The 24,745-nt window shown below is 46.1% G+C and overlaps 1 pseudogene; it reads right to left on the reverse strand.

Annotated features, from left to right (window-relative positions):
• LOC123184692 (imidazoleglycerol-phosphate dehydratase 3, chloroplastic-like) overlaps positions 1-18,825 on the reverse strand; it is a 37,684-nt pseudogene extending 18,859 nt beyond the window's left edge.
• Between the last annotated feature and the right edge of the window lie 5,920 nt (positions 18,826-24,745).

Below are 24,745 nucleotides of genomic sequence, written 5' to 3' on the forward strand. Positions count from 1 at the left end.
ATGTGGTGAACATGTCCTACCGTTGAGAGCTAAGTGTGTGAACACGATTTGGTAAAGGTAGCGGTGAGAGGCCATGTAGGAGTACATGGTGGGTTGTCTCATTGCAGCCGTTCTCAGGAACTGAGTTCTGTGTTTGTGATCCATGAACAGTTACTACCACACATTGGGTTCCGGTAACTCGGCCCCTCTCGGCTTATTAATCAACACGATCTCTGTCCAGGAGTTGCAACTAGTTTCTGGTGTTTGTAGGTAGTGTTAGTAGTCTACCAAGTGGCACCCGGTACAGGTGGGCTTGGGACAGACTAGGCACAGTGGCACGGTGTACCAAGTGGCACCCGGATGGTGGGCTTGGGAACCCTGCTCACATCGTTTGGGGCCGTGAGCGACACCCCGGCCAGACCTCCTTGCAGATGGAACCCGAATAGGCGATAAACCTGGACTAGAGACTTGTTGGTTAGTCAGGTCGTGGCCGACTCCCTTGCCCGGCTTCCGCTTGAAGGTTGCCGAGGTACATGACGTGTACGGGGCGATAAGTGGCGAGAGCGTGTGTGAAGAAGTACACCCCTGCAAGGTTATCATTATCTATTCGAATAGCCGGATTCCTCGGATATGGAAACTTGGACCCCTTGCATAGTTCATAGACAAGTGAAAGTGGATACTCTAAAACTCGCAAGATAAGCGTGAGTGCTATGGATGGCGTTCTCGCAGGGAGACGGGAGCGGATCCATAGTGGTGTATTGGTATGGTGAATTTGTGGACTCGTGTGCGCCGCCTCAAAAGAGTTACTGGCAGTCGTAGTTCAGGATAGCCACCGAGTCAAAGCTGGCTTGCTGCAGTTAAACTCCACCACCCCCTTTGTTGATACCGATGCATATGTAGTTACTTCTGATGTAAGTCTTGCTGGGTACATTTGTACTCACGTTTGCTTAATTTATGTTTTGCAAAGAGACTTCAGTCTCGCTAGTAGTTCCACGTGGACTTCGACGTTTAGCTTGTTACCTCAGCTACGATCTTGTACCTTGGGAGGGTCTTGTAGATAGTCAGGCTTCTCAGCCTTTTTCATTTGTAGATGTCTATACTCAGACATGTTAAGCTTCCGCATGTGCTTTGACTTGTATGCTCTGAATGTTGGGTCATGAGACCCATGTTTGTAATATCTCGCTCCTCGGAGCCTAATGAATAAATATTTGAGTCGTAGAGTTATGTTGTGATGCCATGTTGTATTTACACATATCAAGAATATTGTGTGTATGATTGAAATGCTTGGTATGTGTGGGATCTGACAACCTGGTTGTTTATCCTTGGTAGCCTCTCTTATGGGGAAATGTAGTCTTGTGCTTCGATGAGCCATAGTAGTCCGCTATAGCCCGGTTCACCGGAGTCCTGCTAGCCCAGCACTACAGCTCCGGAACACTTGACTGGCCGGCATGTGATTCACTTCGTTCCTGTGTCTGTCCCTTCGGGGAAATGTCACGCGGTGACATTCGGAGTCCTGCCTAGCCTGCTACAGCCCGGGTTCCCGGAGTCTTGTTAGCCCAGTGCTACAGCCCGGATTCACACGCTGCTGACCGACATGCTCGATGTTGATTCATGTATGCCTGTCCCCGTAAGTTAGTGCCACTTTGGGTTCACGACTAGTCATGTCGACCCGGGTTCTCTGTCATATGGATGCTAGCGACACTATCATATACGTGAGCCAAAAGGCACAAACGGTCCCGGGCCATGGTAAGGCGACACCCGTGGGAATACCGTGCGTGAGGCCGCAAAGTGATATGAGGTGTTACAGGCTAGATCGGTGTGACTTAGAATCAGGGTCCTGACAATATCATTTAACTTAGTAAGATGTGCCACAACAGTTTCAGATTCATAGCCATAAAACGGATCAGATTCAACCAAAGTAATTATATCAGGATCAACACATAATTCATAATCCTTATCAGGAACACAAATAGGTGAAGTAGCAAAAGCAGGGTCGGGTTTCATTTTATCTCTAAGCGATTCTTTGTTCCATTTAACTAATAACCTCTTGAGATCATATCTATCTTTGCAAGCTAAAATAGCGGTAGAAGATTCCATATCAAAAAGATAGCCCTCAGGAATAACAAGCATATTTTCATCATCACTATCATCATCGTATTCAGATATAATAATTTCTTTTTCTCTAGCCCTAGCAATTTGTTCATCAAGAACTTCACCAAGGGGCACAGTAGTATCAGGCGTAGAAGCAGTTTCATCATAAGTATCATGCATAGCAGAAGTGGCATCATCAATAACATGCGACATATCGGAACGAATAGCAGAAGCAGGTGTAGGTGTCACAAACTTACTCATAATAGAAGGTGAATCAAGTGCAGAGCTAGATGGCAGTTCCTTACCTCCCCTCGTAGTTGAGGGATAGATCTTGGTTTTTGGATCTCTCAAGTTCTTCATAGTGTCCAGCAGATATAAATCCCAAGTGACTCAAAGAATAGAGCTATGCTCCCCGACAACAGCGCCAGAAATTTGTCTTGATAACCCACAAGTATAGGGGATCGCAACAGCTTTCGAGGGTAGAGTATTCAACCCAAATTTATTGATTCGACACAAGGGGAGCCAAAGAATATTCTCAAGTATTAGCAGCTGAGTTGTCAATTCAACCACACCTAGAAACTTAGTATCTGCAGCAAAGTGTTTAGTAGCACAATAATATGATAGTGGTGGTAGCAGCAACAAAAGTAAAGACAGCAAAAGTAATGTTTTTGGTATTTTATAGTGATTGTAACAGTAGCAACGGGAAAGTAAATCAGCGTAAACCAGTATATGGAAAACTCGTAGGCACCGGATCAGTGATGGATAATTATGCCGGATGCGGTTCATCATGTAACAGTCATAACATAGGGTGACACAGAACTAGCTCCAATTCATCAATGTAATGTAGGCATGTATTCCGTATATAGTCATACGTGCTTATGGAAAAGAACTTGCATGACATCTTTTGTCCTACCCTCCCGTGGCAGCGGGGTCCTATTGGCAACTAAGGGATATTAATGTTGGGGAACGTAGTAATTTCAAAAATTTCCTACGCACACGCAAGATCATGGTGATGCATAGCAACGAGAGAGGAGAGTGTTGTCTATGTACCCTCGTAGACCGAAAGCAGAAGCGTTAGCACAACGCGGTTGATGTAGTCGTACGTCTTCACGGCCCGACTGATCAAGCACCGAAACTACGGCACCTCCGAGTTCTAGCACACGTTCAGCTCGATGACGATCCCCGGACTCTGATCCAGCAAAGTGTCGGGGAAGAGTTCCGTCAGCACGACGACGTGGTGACGAGCTTGATGTTCTACTATCGCAGGGCTTCGCCTAAGCACCGCTACCATATTATTGAGGATTATGGTGGAGGAGGGCACCGCACACGGCTAATAGATCTCAAGGATCAATTGTTGTCTCTATGGGGTGCCCCCTGGCCACGTATATAAAGGAGTGGAGGAGGGGGGAGAGGGCCGGCCCCTATGGCGCGCCCTGGAGGAGTCCTACTCCCACCGGGAGTAGGATTCCCCCCTTTCCAAGTAGTAGGAGTAGGAGTCAAGGCAAGGGAAGAGAGAAGAGAAGGAAGGAGGGGGCGCAGCCCCTCCCCCTAGTCCAATTCGGACTAGGCCTTGGGGGTGCGCCCAACCTCTCCTCTCTCTTTCCCCTAAAGCCCAATAAGGCCCATATACTCCCCTGCGAATTCCCGTAACTCTCCGATACTCCGAAAAATACCCGAATCACTCGGAACCTTTCCGATGTCCGAATATAGTCGTCGAATATATCGATCTTTACGTCTCAACCATTTCGAGACTCCTCGTCATGTCCGCGATGTCATCCGGGACTCCGAACTCCTTCGGTACATCAAAACTCATAAACTCATAATATAACTGTCATCGAAACGTTAAGCATGCGGACCCTACGGGTTCGAGAACTATGTAGACATGACCGAGACACCTCTCTGGTCAATAACCAATAGCGGGACCTGGATGCCCATATTGGCTCCTACATATTCTACGAAGATCTTTATCGGTCAGACCGCATAACAACATACGTTGTTCCCTTTGTCATCGGTATGTTACTTGCCCGAGATTCGATCGTCGGTATCTCAATACATAGTTCAATATCATTACCGGCAAGTCTCTTTACTCATTCCGTAATACATCATCCCGCAACTAACTCATTAGTTGCAATGCTTGCAAGGCTTATAGTGATGTGCATTACCGAGTGGGCCCAGAGATACCTCTCCGACAATCGGAGTGACAAATCCTAATATCGAAATACGCCAACCCAACAAGTACCTTTGGAGACACCTGTAGAGCACCTTTATAATCACCCAGTTACGTTGTGACCTTTGGTGGCACACAAAGTGTTCCTCCGGTAAACGGGAGTTGCATAATCTCATAGTCATAGGAACATGTATAAGTCATGAAGAAAGCAATAGCAACAAACTAAACGATCAAGTGCTAAGCTAACGGAATGGGTCAAGTCAATCACATCATTCTCCTAATGATGTGATCTCGTTTAATCAAATGAAAACTCATGTCTATGGTTAGGAAACTTAACCATCTTTGATCAACGAGCTAGTCAAGTAGAGGCATACTAGTGACACTCTGTTTGTCTATGTATTCACACATGTATTATGTTTCCGGTTAATAGTATTCTAGCATGAATAATAAACATTTATCATGATATAAGGAAATAAATAATAACTTTATTATTGCCTCTAGGGCATATTTCCTTCAGTCTCCCACTTGCTCTAGAGTCAATAATCTAGTTCACATCGCCATGTGATTTAACATCAATTGTTCACATCACCATGTGATTAACACCCATAGTTCACATCGACATGTGACCAATACCCAAAGGGTTTACTAGAGTCAATAATCTAGTTCACATCGCTATGTGATTAACACCCAAAGAGTACTGAGGTGTGATCATGTTTTGCTTGTGAGAGAAGTTTAGTAAACGAGTCTGCCACATTCACATCTGTAAGTATTTTGCAAATTTCTATGTCAACAATGCTCTGCATGGAGATACTCTAGCTAATTACTCCCACTTTCAATATGTATCTAGATTAAGACTTAGAGTCATCTGGATCAGTGTCAAAACTCGCATCGATGTAACCCTTTACGACGAACCTTTTGTCACCTCCATAATCGAGAAACATATCCTTATTCCACTAAGGATAATTTTGACCAATGTCCAGTGATCTACTCCTAGATCACTATTGTACTCCCTTGCCAAACTCAGGGCAGGGTATACAATAGGTCTGGTACATAGCATGGCATACTTTATAGAACCTATGGCTGAGGCATAGGGAATGACTTTCATTCTCTCTCTATCTTCTGCCGTGGTCGGGTTTTGAGTCTTACTCAACTTCACACCTTTATAACACAGGCAAGAACTCCTTCTTTGACTGTTCCATTTTGAACCACTTCAAAATCTTGTCAAGGTATGTACTCATTCAAAAACTTATCAAGCGTCTTGATCTATCTCTATAGATCTTGATGCTCAATATGTAAGCAGCTTCACCGAGGTCTTTCTTTGAAAAACTCCTTTCAAACATTCCTTTATGCTTTGCAGAATAAATCTACATTATCTCCGATCAATAATATGTCATACACATATATTTATCAGAAATGTTGTAGTGCTCCCACTCACTTTCTTGTAAATACAGGCTTCACCGCAAGTCTATATAAAACTATATGCTTTGATCAACTTATCAAAGCGTATATTCCAACTCCGAGATGCTTGCACCAGTCCATAGATGAATCGCTGGAGCTTGCATATTTTGTTAGTACCTTTTGGATTGACAAAACCTTCTGGTTGCATCATATACAACTCTTCTTTAATAAATCCATTAAGGAATGCAGTTTTGTTTATCCATTTGCCAGATTTCATAAAATGCGGCAATTGCTAACATGATTCGGACAGACTTAAGCATAGATATGAGTGAGAAACTCTCATCGTAGTCAACACCTTGAACTTGTCGAAAACCTTTTTGCAACAATTCTAGCTTTGTAGATAGTAACACTACTATCAACGTCCGTCTTCCTCTTGAAGATCCATTTAATCTCAATGTCTCGCCGATCATTGGGAAAGTCAATCAAAGTCCATATTTTGTTCTCATACATGGATCTCATCTCAGATTTCATGGCCTCAAGCCATTTCGAGGAATCTGGGCTCATCATCGCTTCCTCATAGTTCGTAGGCTCGTCATGGTCAAGTAACATGACCTCCAGAACATGATTATTGTACCACTCTGGTGCGGATCTCACTCTGGTTTACCTACGAGGTTCGGTAGTAACTTGATCTGAAGTTACATGATCATCATCATTAGCTTCCTCACTAATCGATGTAGTAGTCACGGGAACAGATTTCTGTGATGAACTACTTTCCAATAAGGGAGCAGGTACAGTTACCTCATCAAGTTCTACTTTCCTCCCACTCACTTCTTTCGAGAAAAACTCCTTTTCCAGAAAGGATCCATTCAAAGTAATGAATATATTGCCTTCGGATCTGTGATAGAAGGTGTACCCAACATTTTCTTTTGGGTATCCTATGAAGACACACTTCTCCGATTTGGGTTAGAGCTTATCAGGTTGAAACTTTTTCACATAAGCATTGCAACCTCAAACTTTAAGAAACGACAGCTTAGGTTTCTTGCCAAACCATAATTCATACGGTGTCGTCTCAACGGATTTAGATGGTGCCCTATTTAACGTGAATGCAGCTGTCTCTAATGCATAACCCCAAAACGATAGTGGTAGATCGGTAAGAGACATCATAGATCGCACCATATCTAATAAAGTACGGTTATGACGTTCAGACACACCATTACATTGTGGTGTTCCAGGTGGCGTGAATAGTGAAACTATTTCACATTGTTTTAACTGAAGGCCAAACTCTTAACTCAAATATTTTACCTCTGCGATCATATCGTAGAAACTTTTTATTTTCTTGTTACGACGATTCTCCACTTCACTTTGAAATTCTTTGAACTTTTCAAATGTTTCAGATTTGTATTTCATCAAGTAGATATACTCATATCTGCTCAAATCATCTGTGAAGATCAGAAAATAATGATAACTGCCATGAGCCTCAATATTCATTGGACCACATACATCAGTATGTATGATTTCCAACAAATCTGTTGCTCGCTCCATTGTTCTGGAGAACGGAGTCTTAGTCATCTTGCCCATGAGGCATGGTTCGCAAGCATCATATGATTCATAATCAAGTGATTCCAAAAGCCCATCAACATGGATTTTCTTCATGCGTTTTACACCAATATGACCTAAACGGCAGTGCCACAAATAAGTTGCACCATCATTATTAACTTTGCATCTTTTGGTTTCAATATTATGAATATGTGTATCACTACGGTCGAGATCCAACGAACCATTTTCATTGGGTGTGTAGCCATATAAGGTTTTATTCATGTAAACAGAACAACAATTTATTCTCTTACTTAAATGAATAACCGTATTGCAATAAACATGATCAAATCATATTCATGCTCAACGCAAACACCAAATAACACTTATTTTGGTTCAACACTAATCCCAAAAGTATAGGGAGTGTGCGATGATGATCATATCAATCTTGGAACCACTTCCAACACACATCGTCACTTCACCCTTAACTAGTTTCTGTTCATTCTGCAACTCCCGTTTCGAGTTACTACTCTTAGCAACTGAACCAGTATCAAATATCGAGGGGTTGCTACGAACACTAGTAAAATACACATCAATAATCTGTATATCAAATATACCTTTGTTCACTTTGCCATCCTTCTTATCCGCCAAATGCTTGGGGCAGTTCCGCTTCCAGTGACCAGTCCCTTTGCAGTAGAAGCACTTAGTCTCAGGCTTAGGACCATACTTGGGCTTCTTCACTTGAGCAGCAACTTGCTTGCCGTTCTTCTTGAAGTTCCCCTTCTTCCCTTTGCCCTTTTCTTGAAACTAGTGGTCTTGTCTACCATCAACACCTGATATTTTTCTTGATTTCTACCTTTGTTGATTTCAACATTACAAAGAGCTTTGGAATCGTTTCTGTTATCCCTTGCATATCATAGTTCATCACAAAGTTCTACTAACTTGGTGATGGTGACTAGAGAATTCTGTCAATCACTATTTTATCTGGAAGATTGACTCCCACTTGATTCAAGTGATTGTAGTACCCAGACAATCTGAGCACATGCTCACTGCTTGAGCTATTCTCCTCCATCTTTTAGCTATAGAACTTGTTGGAGATTTTATATCTCTCAACTCGGGTATTTGCTTGAAATATTAACTTCAACTCCTGGAACATCTCATATGGTCCATGACGTTCAAAACGTCTTTGAAGTCCCGATTCTAAGCCGTTAAGCATGGTGCACTAAACTATCAAGTAGTCATCATACTGAGCTAGCTAAACGTTCATAACGTCCGCATCTGCTCCTGCAATAGGTCTGTCACCTAGCGGTGCATCAAGGACATAATTCTTCTGTGCATCAATGAGGATAAATCTCAGATCATGGATCCAATCCGCATCATTGCTACTAACATCTTTCAACTTAGTTTTTCTCTAGGAACATATCAAAATAAACATAGGGAAGCAACAATGCGAGCTATTGATCTACAACATAGATATGCTAATACTACCAGGACTAAGTTCATGATAAACTTAAGTTGAATTAATCATATTACTTAAGAACTCCCACTTAGAAAGATATCCCTCTAATCCTCTAAGTGATCACGTGATCCAAATCAACTAAACCATGTCCGATCATCACGTGAGATGGAGTAGTATCAACGGTGAACATCAATATGTTGATCATATCTACTATATGATTCACGCTCGACCTTTTGGTCTCCGTGTTCCGAGGCCATATTTGTTATATGCTAGGCTCGTCAAGTTTAACCCGAGTATTCCGCGTGTGCAACTGTTTTGCACCCGATGTATTTGAACGTAGAGCCTATCACACCCAATCATCACGTGGTGCCTCAGCACGAAGAACTTTCGCAACGGTGCATACTCAGGGAGAACACTTGTACCTTGATAATTAGTGAGAGATCATATTATGAAGCTACCGTCGAACTAAGCAAAATAAGATGTATAAAAGATAAACATCACATGCAATCAAAATATGTGACATGATATGGCCATCATCATCTTGTGCCTTTGATCTCCATCTCCAAAGCATCATCATGATCTCCATCGTCACCGGCATGACACCATGATCTCCAACATCTTGATCTATATCAATGTGTCATCACATGGTCATCTCGCCAACTATTGCTCTTGCAACTATTGCTATCGCATAGCGATAAAGTAAAGCAATTATTTGGCGCTTGCATCTTATGCAATAGAGAGACAACCATAAGGCTTTTGCCAGTTGCCGATAACTTCAACAAAACATGATCATCTCATACAACAACTTATATCTCATCACGTCTTGACCATATCACATCACAACATGCCCTGCAAAAACAAGTTAGACGTCCTCTACTTTGTTGTTGCAAGTTTTATGTGGCTGCTACGGGCTTAGCAAGAACCGTTCTTACCGACGCATCGAAAACCACAACGATAGTTTGTCAAGTTAGTGTTGTTTTAACCTTCTCAAGGACCGGGCGTAGCCACACTCGGTTCAACTAAAGTTGGAGAAACTAACACCCGCTAGTCACCTGTGTGCATAGCACGGAGGTAAAACCAGTCTCGCGTAAGCGTACGCGTAATGCCGGTCCGGGCCGCTTCATCCAACAATACCGCCGAACCAAAGTGTGACATGCTGGTAAGCAGTATGACTTATATCACCCACAGCTCACTTGTGTTCTACTCGTGCATATGACATCTACGCATAAAACCTAGGCTCGGATGCCACTGTTGGGGAACGTCGTAATTTCAAAAATTTCCTACGCAGACGCAAGATCATGGTGATGCATGTTGGGTAACATAGTAATTTCAAAAAATTTCCTACGCACACGCAAGATCATGGTGATGCATAGCAACAAGAGGGGAGAGTGTGATCTACATACCTTGTAGATCGACAACGGAAGCGTTAACTTGGTTGATGTAGTCGTATGTCTCCACGGCCCGACCGATCAAGCACCGAAACTACGGCACCTCCGACTTCTAGCACACGTTCAGCTCGATGACGATCCCCGGACTCCGATCCAGCAAAGTGTCGGGGAAGAGTTTCGTCAGCACGACGGCGTGGTGACGATCTTGATGTACTACTGTCGCAGGGCTTCGCCTAAGCACCGCTACAATATGACCAAGGTGGAATATGGTGGAGGGGGGCACCGCACACGGCTAAGGAACAATCACGAAGATCAACTTCTGTCTCTGAGGTGCCCCTTGCCTCAGTATATAAAGGATGGAGGAGGAGGAGGCCGACCAAGGCAATTGGTGCGGCCAGGATGTGGAGTCCTACTAGGACTCCAAGTCCTAGTAGGAGTCCACCAAGAGGGGAGGAAGGGAGAAGGAAGTGGAGGAGAAGGAGAGGTGGCCGGCCCCATTTTCCCTAGTCCAATTCGGACCAGAGGGGAGGGGGGGGGGGGCGCAGCAGCCCCTTGGCCCTTTCTCCTCTTCCCACTAAAGCCCATCAAGGCCCATTGCTTCTCCCGTAACTACCCGGTACTCCAAAAAATACCCGAATCACTCGGAACCTTTCCGATGTCCGAATATAGTCGTCCAATATATCGATCTTTACGTCTCGACCATTTCAAGACTCCTTGTCATGTCCCCGATCTCATCCGGGACTCCGAACTCCTTCGGTACATCAAAACTCATAAACTCATAATATAACTATCATCGAAACCTTAAGCGTGCGGACCCTACGGGTTCGAGAACAATGTAGACATGACCGAGACACGTCTCCGGTCAATAACCAATAGCGGGACCTGGATGCCCATATTGGCTCCTACATATTCTACGAAGATCTTTATCGGTCAGACCGCATAACAACGTACGTTGTTCCCTTTGTCATCGGTATGTTACTTGCCCGAGATTCGATCGTCGGTATCCAATACCTAGTTCAATCTCGTTACCGGCAAGTCTATTTACTCATTCTGTAATACATCATCCCGCAACTAACTCATTAGTTGCAATGCTTGCAAGGCTTAAGTGTTGTGCATTACCGAGAGGGCCCAGAGATACCTCTCCGACAATCGGAGTGACAAATCCTAATCTTGAAATACGCCAACCCAACATGTACCTTTGGAGACACCTGTAGAGCTCCTTTATAATCACCCAGTTACGTTGTGACGTTTGGTAGCACACAAAGTGTTCCTCCGGCAAACGGGAGTTGCATAATCTCATAGTCATAGGAACATGTATAAGTCATGAAGAAAGCAATAGCAACATACTAAACGATCGGGTGCTAAGCTAATGAAATGGGTCATGTCAATCAGATCATTCAACTAATGATGTGATCCCGTTAATCAAATAACAACTCTTTGTCCATGGTTAGGAAACATAACCATCTTTGCTTAACGAGCTAGTCAAGTAGAGGCATACTAGTGACACTCTATTTGTCTATGTATTCACACATGTATTATGTTTCCGGTTAATACAATTATAGCATGAATAATAAACATTTATCATGATATAAGGAAATAAATAATAACTTTATTATTGCCTCTAGGGCATATTTCCTTCAGTCTCCCACTTGCACTAGAGTCAATAATCTAGTTCACATTGCCATGTGATTTAATAGCAATAGTTCACATCACCATGTTATTAACACCCATAGTCCACATCGATATGTGACCAACACCCAAAGGGTTTACTAGAGTCAGTAATCTAGTTCACATCGCTATGTGATTAACACCCAAAGAGTACTAAGGTGTGATCATGTTTTGCTTGTGAGATAATTTTAGTCACCGGGTCTGTTATATTCAGATCCATAAGTATTTTGCAAATATTTTATGTCAACAATGCTCTGCATGGAGCTACTCTAGCTAATTGCTCCCACTTTCAATATGTATCTAGATTGAGACTTAGATTCATCTAGATTAGTGTCAAAACTTGCATCGGCGTAACCCTTTACGACGAACCTTTTTTCACTTCCATAATCGAGAAACATATCCTTATTCCACTAAGGATAAATTTGACCGCTGTCCAGTGATCTACTCCTAGATCACTATTGTACTCCCTTGCCAAACTCAGTGGTAGGGTATACAATAGATCTGGTACACAGCATGGCATACTTTATAGAACCTATGACCAAGGCATAGGGAATGACATTCATTCTCTTTCTATCTTTTGCCGTGGTCGGGCTTTCAGTCTTACTCAATTTCACACCTTGTAACATAGGCAAGAAACTCTTTCTTTGACTGTTCCATTTTGAACTACTTCAAAATCTTGTCAAGGTATGTATTTATTGAAAAACCTTATCAAGCGTCTTGATCTATCTCTATAGATCTTGATGCTCAATATGTAAGCAGCTTTACCGAGGTCTTTCTTTGAAAAACTCCTTTCAAACACTCCTTTATGCTTTGCAGAATAATTCTACATTATTTCCGATCAACAATATGTCATACACATATACTTATCAGAAATGATGTAGTGCTCCCACTCACTTTCTTGTAAATACAGGCTTCTCCAAAAGTCTGTATAAAACCAAATGCTTTGATCACACTATCAAAACGTTTATTCCAACTCCGAGAGGCTTGCACCAGTCCATAAATGGATCGCTGGAGCTTGCACACTTTGTTAGCTCCCTTTGGATCGACAAAACCTTCTGGTTGCATCGTATACAACTCTTCTTTCGTAAATCCATTAAGGAATGTAGTTTTGTTTATCCATAACATAGGGTGACATAGAACTAGCTCCAATTCATCAATGTAATGTAAGCATGTATTCTGTATAGTCATACGTGCTTATGGAAAAGAACTTGCATGGCATCTTTTGTCCTACACTCCCGTGGCAGCGGGGTCCTATTGGAAACTAAGGGATATTAAGGCCTCCTTTTAATAGAGAACCGGAACAAAGCATTAGCACATAGTGAATACATGAACTCCTCAAACTATGGTCATCATCGAGAGTGGTCCCGATTATTGTCACTTCGGGGTTGCCGGATCATCACACATAGTGGGTGACTGTAGACTTGCAAGATAGGATTAAGAACTCACATATATTCATGAAAACATAATAGGTTCAGATCTGAAATCATGGCACTCGGGCCCTATTGACAAGCATTAAGCATAGCAAAGTCATAGCAACATCAATCTCAGAACATAGTGGATACTAGGGATCAAACCCTAACAAAACTAACTCGATTACATGATAAATCTCATCCAAGCCATCACTGTCCAGCAAGCCTACGATGGAATTACTCATGCACGGCGGTGAGCATCATGAAATTGGTGATGGAGGATGGTTGATGATGACGACGACGACGAATCCCCCTCTTCAGAGCCCCGAACGGACTCCAGATCAGCCCTCCCGAGAGGTTTTAGGGCTTGGCAGCGGCTCCGTATCGTAAAACGCGATGATTTCTTCTCTCTGATTTTTTTCTCTCTGAAAGCAAATATATAGAGTTGGAGTTGGCGTCGGAGGGCATCCAGGGGGCCCACGAGGTAGGGGGGCGCGCCCTGGGGGGGGGCGCCCCCCACCCTCGTGAACATGGTGTGGGCCCCCTGGTCTTCATCTTTGGCGAGGATTTTTTATTATTTTATCTAAGATGTTCCGTGCAGTTTCAAGTCATTCCGAGAATATTTGTTTTCTACACATAAAACAACACCATGGCAATTCTGCTGAAAACAGCGTCAGTCCGGGTTAGTTCCATTCAAATCATACAAGTTAGAGTCCAAAACAAGGGCAAAAGTGTTTGGAAAAGTAGATACGACGGAGACGTATCACGCCCCGCTCCCCCCTGCGCCATCCCGCGCCCGCTCGCTGCATCCGCCCGTCGCGCCCCGCCTCTGCCTCGCGACCGCGCCCGCCGGAGCTCTGCCGCTCGGGCCGCTCCCTGCACCCGCCTCCTCCTCCAAGCGCCACGCCGCCGCCCGCCTGCGCCGGTGCCGCGCCGACGACCAACTCCGGCACCCCGTCGCGTCCCGGCGGTCGTCGTCCTCGTGCCCGGGTTTGCCCCATCGGGCGGCTAGCGCCGCACGCCCGTAACCGCACCGCCCGATCCGCTAAGGCCCTCTGGGCCTATGACGGCTGGGCCCCGCCCCCATGTGCTAATGACATGTGGGCCTTGCCTAGAACGAAAACGATTTTAAAAAAAGAAATTAAAAATAAATAAATAAAAAGTAAATAAAATGTTAAATAAATAAATTAATTAACTTAATTAATTCTGTTTAATTAAACTAAATAAACATTAGGTACCTAATTAACTAATTAAACTGATTAATAGGTTGATTAGGTAATTATACCTATGACATGCGGGACCCACACATCAGCCACCCAGTCAACATCTCTGTTGACTGCTGATGTCATGCTGGCATCAGCATGCACTGTTCTGGATAATGTTAAATTAAAATAATTAAATAAATGCTGAAATTAATTTAAATTTTTTAAAATCAATATAAAATAAACCGTAGCTCGGATGGAAAGATTTTTTACATGAAAGTTGCTCAGAACGATGAGACGAATCTGGATACGCCGCCCGTTCATCCACCACGCATCCCTAGCATAGAGAACATGCAACTTTCCCCCTCTGGTTCATCTGTCCGAAAATGCGAAACACCGGGGATATTTTCCCGGATGTTCCCCCCTTCACCGGTATCACCTCATACTGTGTTAGGTCACCCTAGCACCCCACATTGCCATGTTATGCTTTGTGTTGCTTTGTTTGCTCTGTTATTTATTGTGTTCCCCCTCCGTTAATTCTTTCCAGTAGACCCCGAGACCGCTGCCGGTACCCCCGATCGACGACGGTGTTGACGACCCCTCCTTGCCAGAGCAACCAGACAAGCCCCCCCCCCTTGATCACCAGATATCGCCTACTCTTCTCTATACTGCTTGCATTAGAGTAGTGTAGCATGATACCGCTTTCCGTTAATCCTATCCTGATGCATTGATGACCCACAAGTATAGGGGATCTATCGTAGTCCTTTCTATAAGTAAGAGTGTCGAACCCAACGAGGAGTAGAAGGAAATGATAAGCGGTTTCCAGCAAGGTATTCTCTGCAAGTACTGAAATAAGTGGTAATAGATAGTTCTGTGATAGGATAATTTGTAACAAGCAATAAGTAACAAAAGTAAATAAAGTGCAGCAAGGTGGCCCAATCCTTTTGTAGCAAAGGACAAGCCTGGACAAACTCTTATATGATGTAAAGCGCTCCCGAGGACACATGGGAATATCGTCAAACTAGTTTTCATCACGTTCATATGATTCGCGTTCGGTACTTTGGAAATTTGGTATGTGGGTGGACCGGTGCTTGGGTGCTGCCCTTACTTGAACAAGCATCCCACTTATGATTAACCTCTATTGCAAGCATCTTCAACTACAACAAAATTATTAAGGTAAACCTAACCATAGCATGAAACATATGGATCCAAATCAGCCCCTTACGAAGCAACGCATAATCTAGGGTTTAAGCTTCTATCACTCTAGCAACCCATCATCTACTTATTACTCCCCAATACCTTCCTCTAGGCCCAAATAATGGTGAAGTGTCATGTAGTCGACGTTCACATAACACCATTAGAGGAGAGACAACATACATCTCATCAAAATATCGAACGAATACCAAATTCACATGACTACTAATAGCAAGACTTCTCCCATGTCCTCAGGAACAAAAGTAACTACTCACAAAGCATAAACATGTTCATAATCAGAGGGGTATTAATATGCATATAGGATCTGAACATATGATCTTCCACCAATTAAACCAACTAGCATCAACTACATGGAGTAATTAACACTACTAGCAACCTACTAGCACCAATCCCGGACATGGAGACAAGAATTGGATACAAGAGATGAACTAGGGTTTTGAGATGAGATGGTGCTAATGAAGATGTTGATGGAGATTGCCCTCTCCCGATGAGAGGAGCGTTGGTGATGACGATGGCGATGATTTCCCCCTCTGGGAGGGAAGTTTCCCCGGCAGAACAGCTCCACCAGAGCCCTAGATTGGTTCCGCCAAGGTTCCGCCTCGTGGCGGCGGAGTTTCGTCCGAGAAGATGGCTTATGATTTTTTTCCCATCGAAAGACTCCATATAGCAGAAGATGGCCACCGGAGGGCCACCGGGGGGCCCACGAGGTAGGGGGGCGCGCCTTGGGGGGTAGGGCGCGCCCACCCTCGTGGGCAGGGTGTGGCCCCCCTGGTGAGTTTCTTCCACTGAGTATTTTTTATATATTTGGAAAACACCTTCCGTGAAGTTTCAGGACTTTTGGAGCTGTCCAGAATAGGTCTCTAATATTTGCTCCTTTTCCAGCCCAGAATCCCAGCTGCCGGCATTCTCCCTCTTTATGTAAACCTTGTAAAATAAGAGAGAATAGGCATACGTATTGTGACATAATGTGTAATAACAGCCCATAATGCAATAAATATCGATATAAAAGCATGATGCAAAATGGACGTATCATGCATAGCCTGTCATTGTTGCTACAGTTATTGATACCTTACCTGCAATCCTAAATGCTTAGTATAGGATGCTAGTTTATCATCAGTGGCCCTACATTCTTGTCCGTCTGCCATGTTATACTATCGGGCCGTGATCACTTGGGAGGTGATCATGGGTTTATACTTATGTACATATTATATGATACTTGTGGTGACTAAAGTCGGGTCGGCTCATAGAGTACCCGCGAGTGATTCACGGATTGGGTCTGAAATGACGTTTGTCCCGACGGCCCTCTGAGTGGATCTTTGTGGCGGAGCGACAGGGTAGGTTGAGACCACCTAGGAGAGAGGTGGGCCTGGCCCTGGTCGGCGTCCGCGGTTATTTCAAAATAACACGCTTAACGAGATCTGGGTATTTGATCTGAGTCTGGCCACTGGCCTATACGCACTAACCAACTACGCAGGAACAGTTATGGGCACTCACGTCGTGGTATCAGTCGAAGCCTTCGTGATGTCAGCAACTGAGCGGCGTGCGCCGGGTTGGACTGGAATGCCTGCTCTTGTATAAGGGATGCTAGGTTTGCTCGCCGGCCGCGTACGCAACGTGCAGGTGTGCAATGGGCGATGGGCCCAGACCCCTGCGCCATAGGATTTAGGCCGGCATGCTGACCTCTCTGTTGTGCCTAGGTAGGGCTGCGACATGTTGATCTTTCGAGGCCGGGCATGACCCAGGAAAGTGTGTCCGGACAAAGGGGATCGAGCGTGTTGGGAAATGTGGTGCACCGCTGCAGGGAAGTTTATCTATTTGAATAGCCGTGTCCCTCGGTAAAAGGACGACTCGGAGTTGTACCTTGACCTTATGACAACTAGAACCGGATACTTAATAAAACACACCCTTCCAAGTGCCAGATACAACCCGGTGATCGCTCTCTAACAGGGCGACGAGGAGAGGATCGCCGGGTAGGATTATGCTATGCGATGTTACTTGGTGAACTTACCTTCTACTCTCTTCTTCTGCTGCAAGATGGAGGTTACCAGAAGCGTAGTCTTCGATAGGACTAGCTATCCCCCTCTTATTCCGGCATTCTGTAGTTCAGTCCACATATGTTACGCCTTTTCCATTTGATACCAATGCATACATATGTAGTGTAGTTCCTTGCTTGCGAGTACTTTGGATGAGTACTCACGGTTGCTTTGCTCCCCCTTTTTCCTCTTTCTATACCCGATTGCTGCGACCAGATGCTGGAGTCCAGGAGCCAGACGCCACTGTCGATGACGACTGCTACTACTCGGGAGGTGCCTACTACTACGTGCAGGCCGCTGACGATGACCATGAGTAGTTTAGGAGGATCCCAGGCAAGAGGCCTGCACCTCTTTCTATTTGTATCCAGTTTGTGCTAGCCTTCTTAAGGCCAACTTGTTTAACTTATGTCTGTACTCAGATATTGTTGCTTCCGCTGACTCATCTATGATCGAGCTCTTGTATTCGAGCCCTCGAGGCCCCTGGCTTGTAATATGATACTTGTATGACTTATTTTTATTTGTAGAGTTGTGTTGTGATATCTTCCCGTGAGTCCCTGATCTTAATCATACACATTTGCATGTATGATTAGTGTACGGTCAAATCGGGAGCGTCACACAAGGCCATATATTTCATGATTACGAAGTTCCGTTTTGCCCTTCTTTGCATGAAGAAGTTACTATACTTTTTCAGCTAGATGCGAGACATGTCAAATTCTTGCCTCAAACAAACCCAAAGGTCAAAAAACAAAATACCTACGCTACCACAAGCATATGCCGTCAATAAAGAAAACCTCACCCCACAACTGCAGACAAAAGGAGTAAATCATACTCACATCAAGCATGTGATGCAAGAACGATATCCCTGTGCCGCAGTTGGCAATGCCGGTGTCGTCAAGGTACAAGGCGAGACTGAAATTTTCAAAAGCAATAAGAAGACGCTAGTAGGGAAACTGAACGACACAAAGTAGATGATCAAATATAAACTAGGCTTTCAACTAGGCACAAATCTTATCATGAGGCTGCAGCAAAGCAGAAATAGGAGAAATCAAATCAATGGCACAGAAATAACCTGCGTAGTCTTCAGGCGCCACCGGAGAGCCGTTCACGCCGACGCCGCCGGCAGACATGGCAGGCGTCCTCCGGTGAAGCAATGGCCCGTACGACCGAGCGGGGAAGGCGACCCCGGCTCGGCTCCTCGCCGAGGATCTGGGGAACGGAAAGGCCCGCTCGGAGTGTAGTGGGGAGAGGGAGAGGGAGGGGGAGACAGACGTCGTGGTGGTCATCAACGAGAGCCCGCGGCGGGCGCGAAATCCACCGGGCCTGGGCTGGGGTTGGAGCTAGTGACCGGGCAGTTCGGGCGAAGCTGCACTGAGCTCAAGCTCGGATCGAATATGCTCGGCAACAACGCGGTGACGGGACAGAATCCGAAGCTGGGGAAGACGGGGTGGGGCTGTCGAGAGACGGGGAGGGGCGGCATCGAGCCCGGAGAACCTCGGGGCAGCGATGGAGTGTGCTCGAGTGAGGACCGGAGGAGGAACAGGGGTCGTCGGCGGCTGCCGGTGTCAAAACCGGCGGATCTCGGGTAGGGGGTCCCGAACTATGCGTCTAAGGCGGATGGTAACAGGAGGCAGGGGACACGATGTTTTACCCAGGTTCGGGCCCTCTTGATGGAGGTAAAACCTACGTCCTGCTTGATTTATTCTTGATGATATGAGTATTACAAGAGTTGATCTACCACGAGATCGGAGAGGCTAAACCCTAGAAGCTAGCCTATGGTATGATTGTATGTTGTCCTACGGACTAAAACCCTCCAGTTTATATAGACACCAGAGGGGGCTAGGGTTACACAAGGTCGGTTACAAAGAAGGAGATATACATATCCGTATTGCCTAGCTTGCCTTCCACGCCAAGTAGAGTCCCATCCGGACATGAGAGAAGTCTTAAATCTTGTATCTTCATAGTCCAACAGTCCGGCCAAAGGATATAATCCGGCTGTCCGGATACCCCCTAATCCAGGACTCCCTCAGTAGCCCCCAAACCAGGCTTCAATGACGACGAGTCTGGCGCGCAGTGTTGTCTTCGGCATTGCAGGGCGGGTTCTTCTCCATATTTCGAACGTTTGCAAAGCAGTGTTCGACCCCATAAATGTTTGGACCTCTTGGCTTTTGTGCCCAATAAGGGCTATTTTCCATGCGTCGAATGAATACGAGGCGCCAGGGCGTTTTTACATTCGCCCCCCTAGCCATATAAATAAATTGTCTATTAAAAGGACGGGGATTCTCAGATCCGATCCACACCATCCTCCCCCAGCGAGAATCCATCAGAGCATGCTTCGAAAAGGTCCATTCCAGCATGGCCGACCTCCGTAGCTCCTCCTCCCGCCCCCGTAGCCCTAAGCCTGGTGATTGGGAGAGGTGTTCCATCCCACACAGTCGATTAATTGAACTACAGACTAAGGGATTCCTCCCTCCAGCATACATGGTGCCCGTTCGAGCCGGGCTTGCCACCTACAATGGCGGGGAGCAAGCGGAGAGCTTCCCCAGTCCCTCTACGGGGGAGCGGGTCTGCCTTGTTCCCTATTTATTAAGGGGACTCGGATTTCCAATTCATCCATTCCTCCGCGGGCTCCTGGAGTTCTACGGCCTCCAACTACACAATTTCACCCCTGCCTCCATTCTACACATCGCCGGCTATGTTGCTCTCTGCGAGTTGTTCCTGGGCTGCGAGGCTCACTTCGAGCTATGGAAAAGGCTATTTTGCCTCGTCCCTCGCACACAGAGGGGGTCACTTTATCAAGTGGGCGGAGCCGAAATATGGCGCATCGCCGGTACCGGATACCTGTCCGGCACCCCGAAGAAGTCGTCCGAAGACTGGCCTTCGGAATGGTTTTATATGGAGGACGTTCCCCTTCCGGACCCTGTTCGGCGGGGTCTTCCTGAGTTCAGCAATGCCCCTTTGAAGAAACGCCGAAGTTGGCTCCAATGGAGCCCCCAGGTGGAAGACAATGGAGAAGTCCTCTACCTGATGAACCGGATTAAAGCACTGGCTCAATCAGGATTGACAGTAATCGAAGTTATGTCAATTTGCATAATGCGGGGAGTGCAACCACTTCAATATCGTGGGCACCCCTTGTGGTGTTTTAACGGGACGGATGATGCCACCCGCTGCGGGCGTAAGGGTCCGGACAATGCTGCCACTTTAGCAAAAATTATGTCCGAATTGTTCAAGGGAGAGGAAGAGGAGTTCATCCACATCAAGCCACGGGATGGATTCTCCATGTACAATCCTCCAAGCTGGGTAAGTTATATCTCCTTACTCCCATTTTTCCCGCATTCTTTGTCGTAAATATTCACCTTGCCACTTTGTGGTAGGAACTGCGAAAAGCCATAAAGGAGGTTAGCAGCCCTTCTCCACAACCCGAGGACCCTAACCGGGCCCTCGACTCCGGACTCGAAGAAGATCCGGTTATATTCGTGGAGCTGATAGATCGGCAGTTCTATCAGTTAAGCTGCGATGATGCCATGGTGGCCATTACAGCCGACTATCCCGGACTGCTTCCTGCATCGCACGTAAGAAAACCAAAAAATCCCAACTCCAAAAACTAGGATCCGCTGTTAGACACTTCACCTACCATATGCATATGGCGTTTTTACAGGGAAGGCATTCGGGACGCCCTGCCAAACCCGCAGCAACTCGCCAACAAGAGGCAGCGAGGCCGGGCAGGCCAAAAAGGAAGGCGGTCAGGACGGAGACGTCGGCGCAAAGGTATAATAGAAACCCCGCTCCGTGGTTGTCGTCTTTCTCGAAATGTAACGACTCCTGTGTTTCTTTAACCAAAAAAATGCTCGCCGGAATATGTCCGGTGATGTTGCTAATCACGCTTCCACCAGTCGGGCGCTAGGACCAGACATAGAGACGGAAGCCGATATGGGGTGGGCGCCGGATAATCCCCCTACAGAGGATGCGGATAGATTATCCGCTACAAACTCAGAAGTGGAAAGCGCCATGAATCATAGGCGCTGCCGGGCCATACTCCGCAACGCTTGTTTCTCACCAGAGGCATTTGATGCCTTCAATTTTGGAGAGGCGTACCTCCGTGCTGCTCAAGATGGTCTAGCCACAGCCACGGATCAGTATGTAAAGGATGTACGGGTAAGTAAATCTGACAATTTATGTGTATCAGTAGCCCCTGAGACTTGAAACGGTTAGCAGAACTGATTTAAGGATCATCTTTATTGTGCAGGTTCTTACAGAGAAGAATACTAGGCTGTCACAGGAGCTGGAGGAATGCAAGACCCAACTGCGGGCCGCTGTTGCCACATTGAAGGAACCGAAAAAGTCGCCCGCTGGTAACATTTACTTTAAAGAATGATGGTTTCCTTATAGTGTGTGGCGTGGCTGCAGATCTAACAATAGATGTTGCAGATGAATCCGGAGAAAATCCGGAGGACCAGCATGTCGTGCGACAGCTAGAGGCTAGCAAATGCGTGCTGACTGAGGTTAGGCAGGAGAAAAACAATCTCCAAGACGCCAATATCAAGCTGAGCGTGGAACTAAAAGACGTTCGAGCCCAGCTTGCAGACTCCGAGAAGGAGAATAAGTGGCTTTGACGCGGCATTTTCAATAAGTGCTTGAACGAATCCTTTTGAAGGAGTTCGGCGAAGAAGCCGACTAACAACGTTATGTCTGTAGGTATGCTGACGGGTCGTCCCGCGGAGGAAATGCCCGGGTCTGCGGGTGATCTTCTATCCGAGCTCTCACATCTGCACGAACAAGTTCGGCAGGTGATGCAAGGTGTTGCTCAGGCCTTGTGGCCATCCGTCTCCCTACCAAAAGGCGTTGCAGAGCTTACGGAGAAGCTCAAGGGAGCGCGGCGGCGCTTCCGATTATGGAAGATATCGGCCTGCCATCAAGGTGCCAGAGAAGCCTGGGCCATGGTGAAGACGCGGTATACCAAGGCTGACCCAAATCACATGGCCGAGGTCAGACCTGTGGGGCCCGGCGGAAAAGAGATCCCCGTTTGCTTAGTTTATGGGCAAGTAGAATTAGCCGCAAAGTATTCCCAACAGGATTGTAGGCTAGACCGCCTGTTGGATGGTATAGAAGAGGAATTTAGTCAGTCTGCATGACTATGTAATTAAAGTGACATGTGTAATGCCTTCTAGCCGGATTGTAGATCATTTGTCATGGCGGACCTTTTCGCTTCAACCTCAGGACCCGATAGTCCGGAGTGTATCCGAATACCCGCTCAGTTATATAAGAACCGGGGTATGCGTGGAGACCAGGCGTAGGGGTCATTAGTGCTTGAACAGACAAGTGCCCAACTAGTTATGTTATATTACATGGGCAGTAAGAAACATCTTCCAGGGAGAATAGTTCCGTTAAGGGTTCCTTTCCCTAGGTATGCATGCCCTAAAGTGCATGTCCGGACTGCGATAGGAAACACAGGAAAACACATCTGGGGGCACATATGGAAAATAAATAGAAATCATCTTTTGTTCACCAACCGAATATTCCCTTAAGAACGCTAGCTTTTGGCTTCACCCAGTTTGAGGTACACATCCGGCTAACCCGGCAGTAACAATCACAGAGGTGCTCCCCTTATGCCCTAGCCGAATTAATGGGAACGTAGGGCATAAATACAAGAGCCAGGCAACCCATCTTGGCCAAAACGTAGGTCATATCGATGCATATAATGGCGAAAAAAGGTACATGCGGAAGTATAATACATGTGTGGGGCATGAGGCCCAAATAAATAATTAAGATTCTGTGAAAGAAGCCCCCAGGTATGATGATCGCGGCTAGTGCATCCATAATGTGCAAGCGAGGCACAAGTTGGCCCTTGAAGGCCTAGAGAAAGAATAAAAAGAAAGAAAGAAAGGAAAACAAGATAGATAATGTATATGCAAAAAATGGACAGAGGAAGGGGACGAACATAGAGTCCGGCGCTAGGCGTAGAATCTTCGGAGCCTGGCCGTGTTCCATGGGTTCGGCTCGAGTCGATTAGTCGATGCATCCCACAGTCGGTACGCTCCACCGGTCAGAACTTGGTCAATAATGAAGGGACCTTCCCATTTGGGCTCGAGCTTGTTCTTTTTCTTATCCGGCAGGCGTAGAACTAGTTCTCCAATGTTATAAGTTTTGGCCCGTACTTCTCTGCTTTGGTATCTGCGAGCCTGTTGCTGATAAAATGCGGAATGGGCTTTTGCTATGTCGGGCTCGTCCTCCAGGGTGTCCATATTGTCCGGCCGATCGAGCTCGGCTTCTCTTTCTTCGTACATGCACACTCGAGGTGAGTCATGAATTATGTCACAGGGCAAGACTGGCTCTGTGCCGTACACCATAAAGAAGGGTGTATATCCGGTACTACGATTCGGCGTGGTCCGCAGCCCCCAGATTACGGAGTCGAGCTCCTCTACCCAGTGCATGTTAGACTCCGTTAAGGAACACACTAATCTGGGTTTAATGCCGCTCATTATAAGACCGTTTGCTTCCTCAACTTGGCCGTTGGTTTGTGGGTGATAGACTGAAGCATAATCGAGCTTGATGCCCATTTTGCTGCACCAGAGTTTTACCTCATCGGCCGTGAAGTTCGTGCCGTTGTCAGTGATGATGCTGTGGGGGACGCCATAATGGTGTACGACCCCGGATATGAAGTCTATCACCGGTCCGGATTCGGCTGTTTTAACAGGTTTGGCCTCTATCCATTTGGTGAATGTATCCTGATGTGGAGCATCCTATGATCATCCCCATGTACACTACGACTTCTCCCCAAGCCCCTAGTGCCCACATGTTGAGACCTCAAGCATACACCATTGGACACAAGGTGAACTCGCTCCTTTCCGAATCTTCCCTTTCCGCATGTAAGACATGGATGCTACCTCAAGCGCTGACCTTATGCATACTCAGGTCCATCCAAGGAGACCATGGAGAGCCTAAGGACCAAGGCCAAGTGTGCGCGGGAGAAAGGGAAGGAGAGCCAGCTGCTACAGCCCGAGCGGTACTACCGCCCACACCAAGCGGTACTACCGCTGAAAGCCCACAAGCGGTACAACCGCTCGACCACCGCCCAACAACCGGCCAAGCTTCTGTGATCGAGCGGTGCAAGGCCGGTGCAGCACCGGTTTATCCCCGTAACAGCCACCTGATCGGTACAATTGCCCCAAGCACCGGTACAACCGCTGAGCACATCCGGAAGCACCT

Source organism: Triticum aestivum, chromosome 2A (assembly GCF_018294505.1).
Source record: "Triticum aestivum cultivar Chinese Spring chromosome 2A, IWGSC CS RefSeq v2.1, whole genome shotgun sequence".
Lineage (NCBI taxonomy): Eukaryota > Viridiplantae > Streptophyta > Magnoliopsida > Poales > Poaceae > Triticum > Triticum aestivum.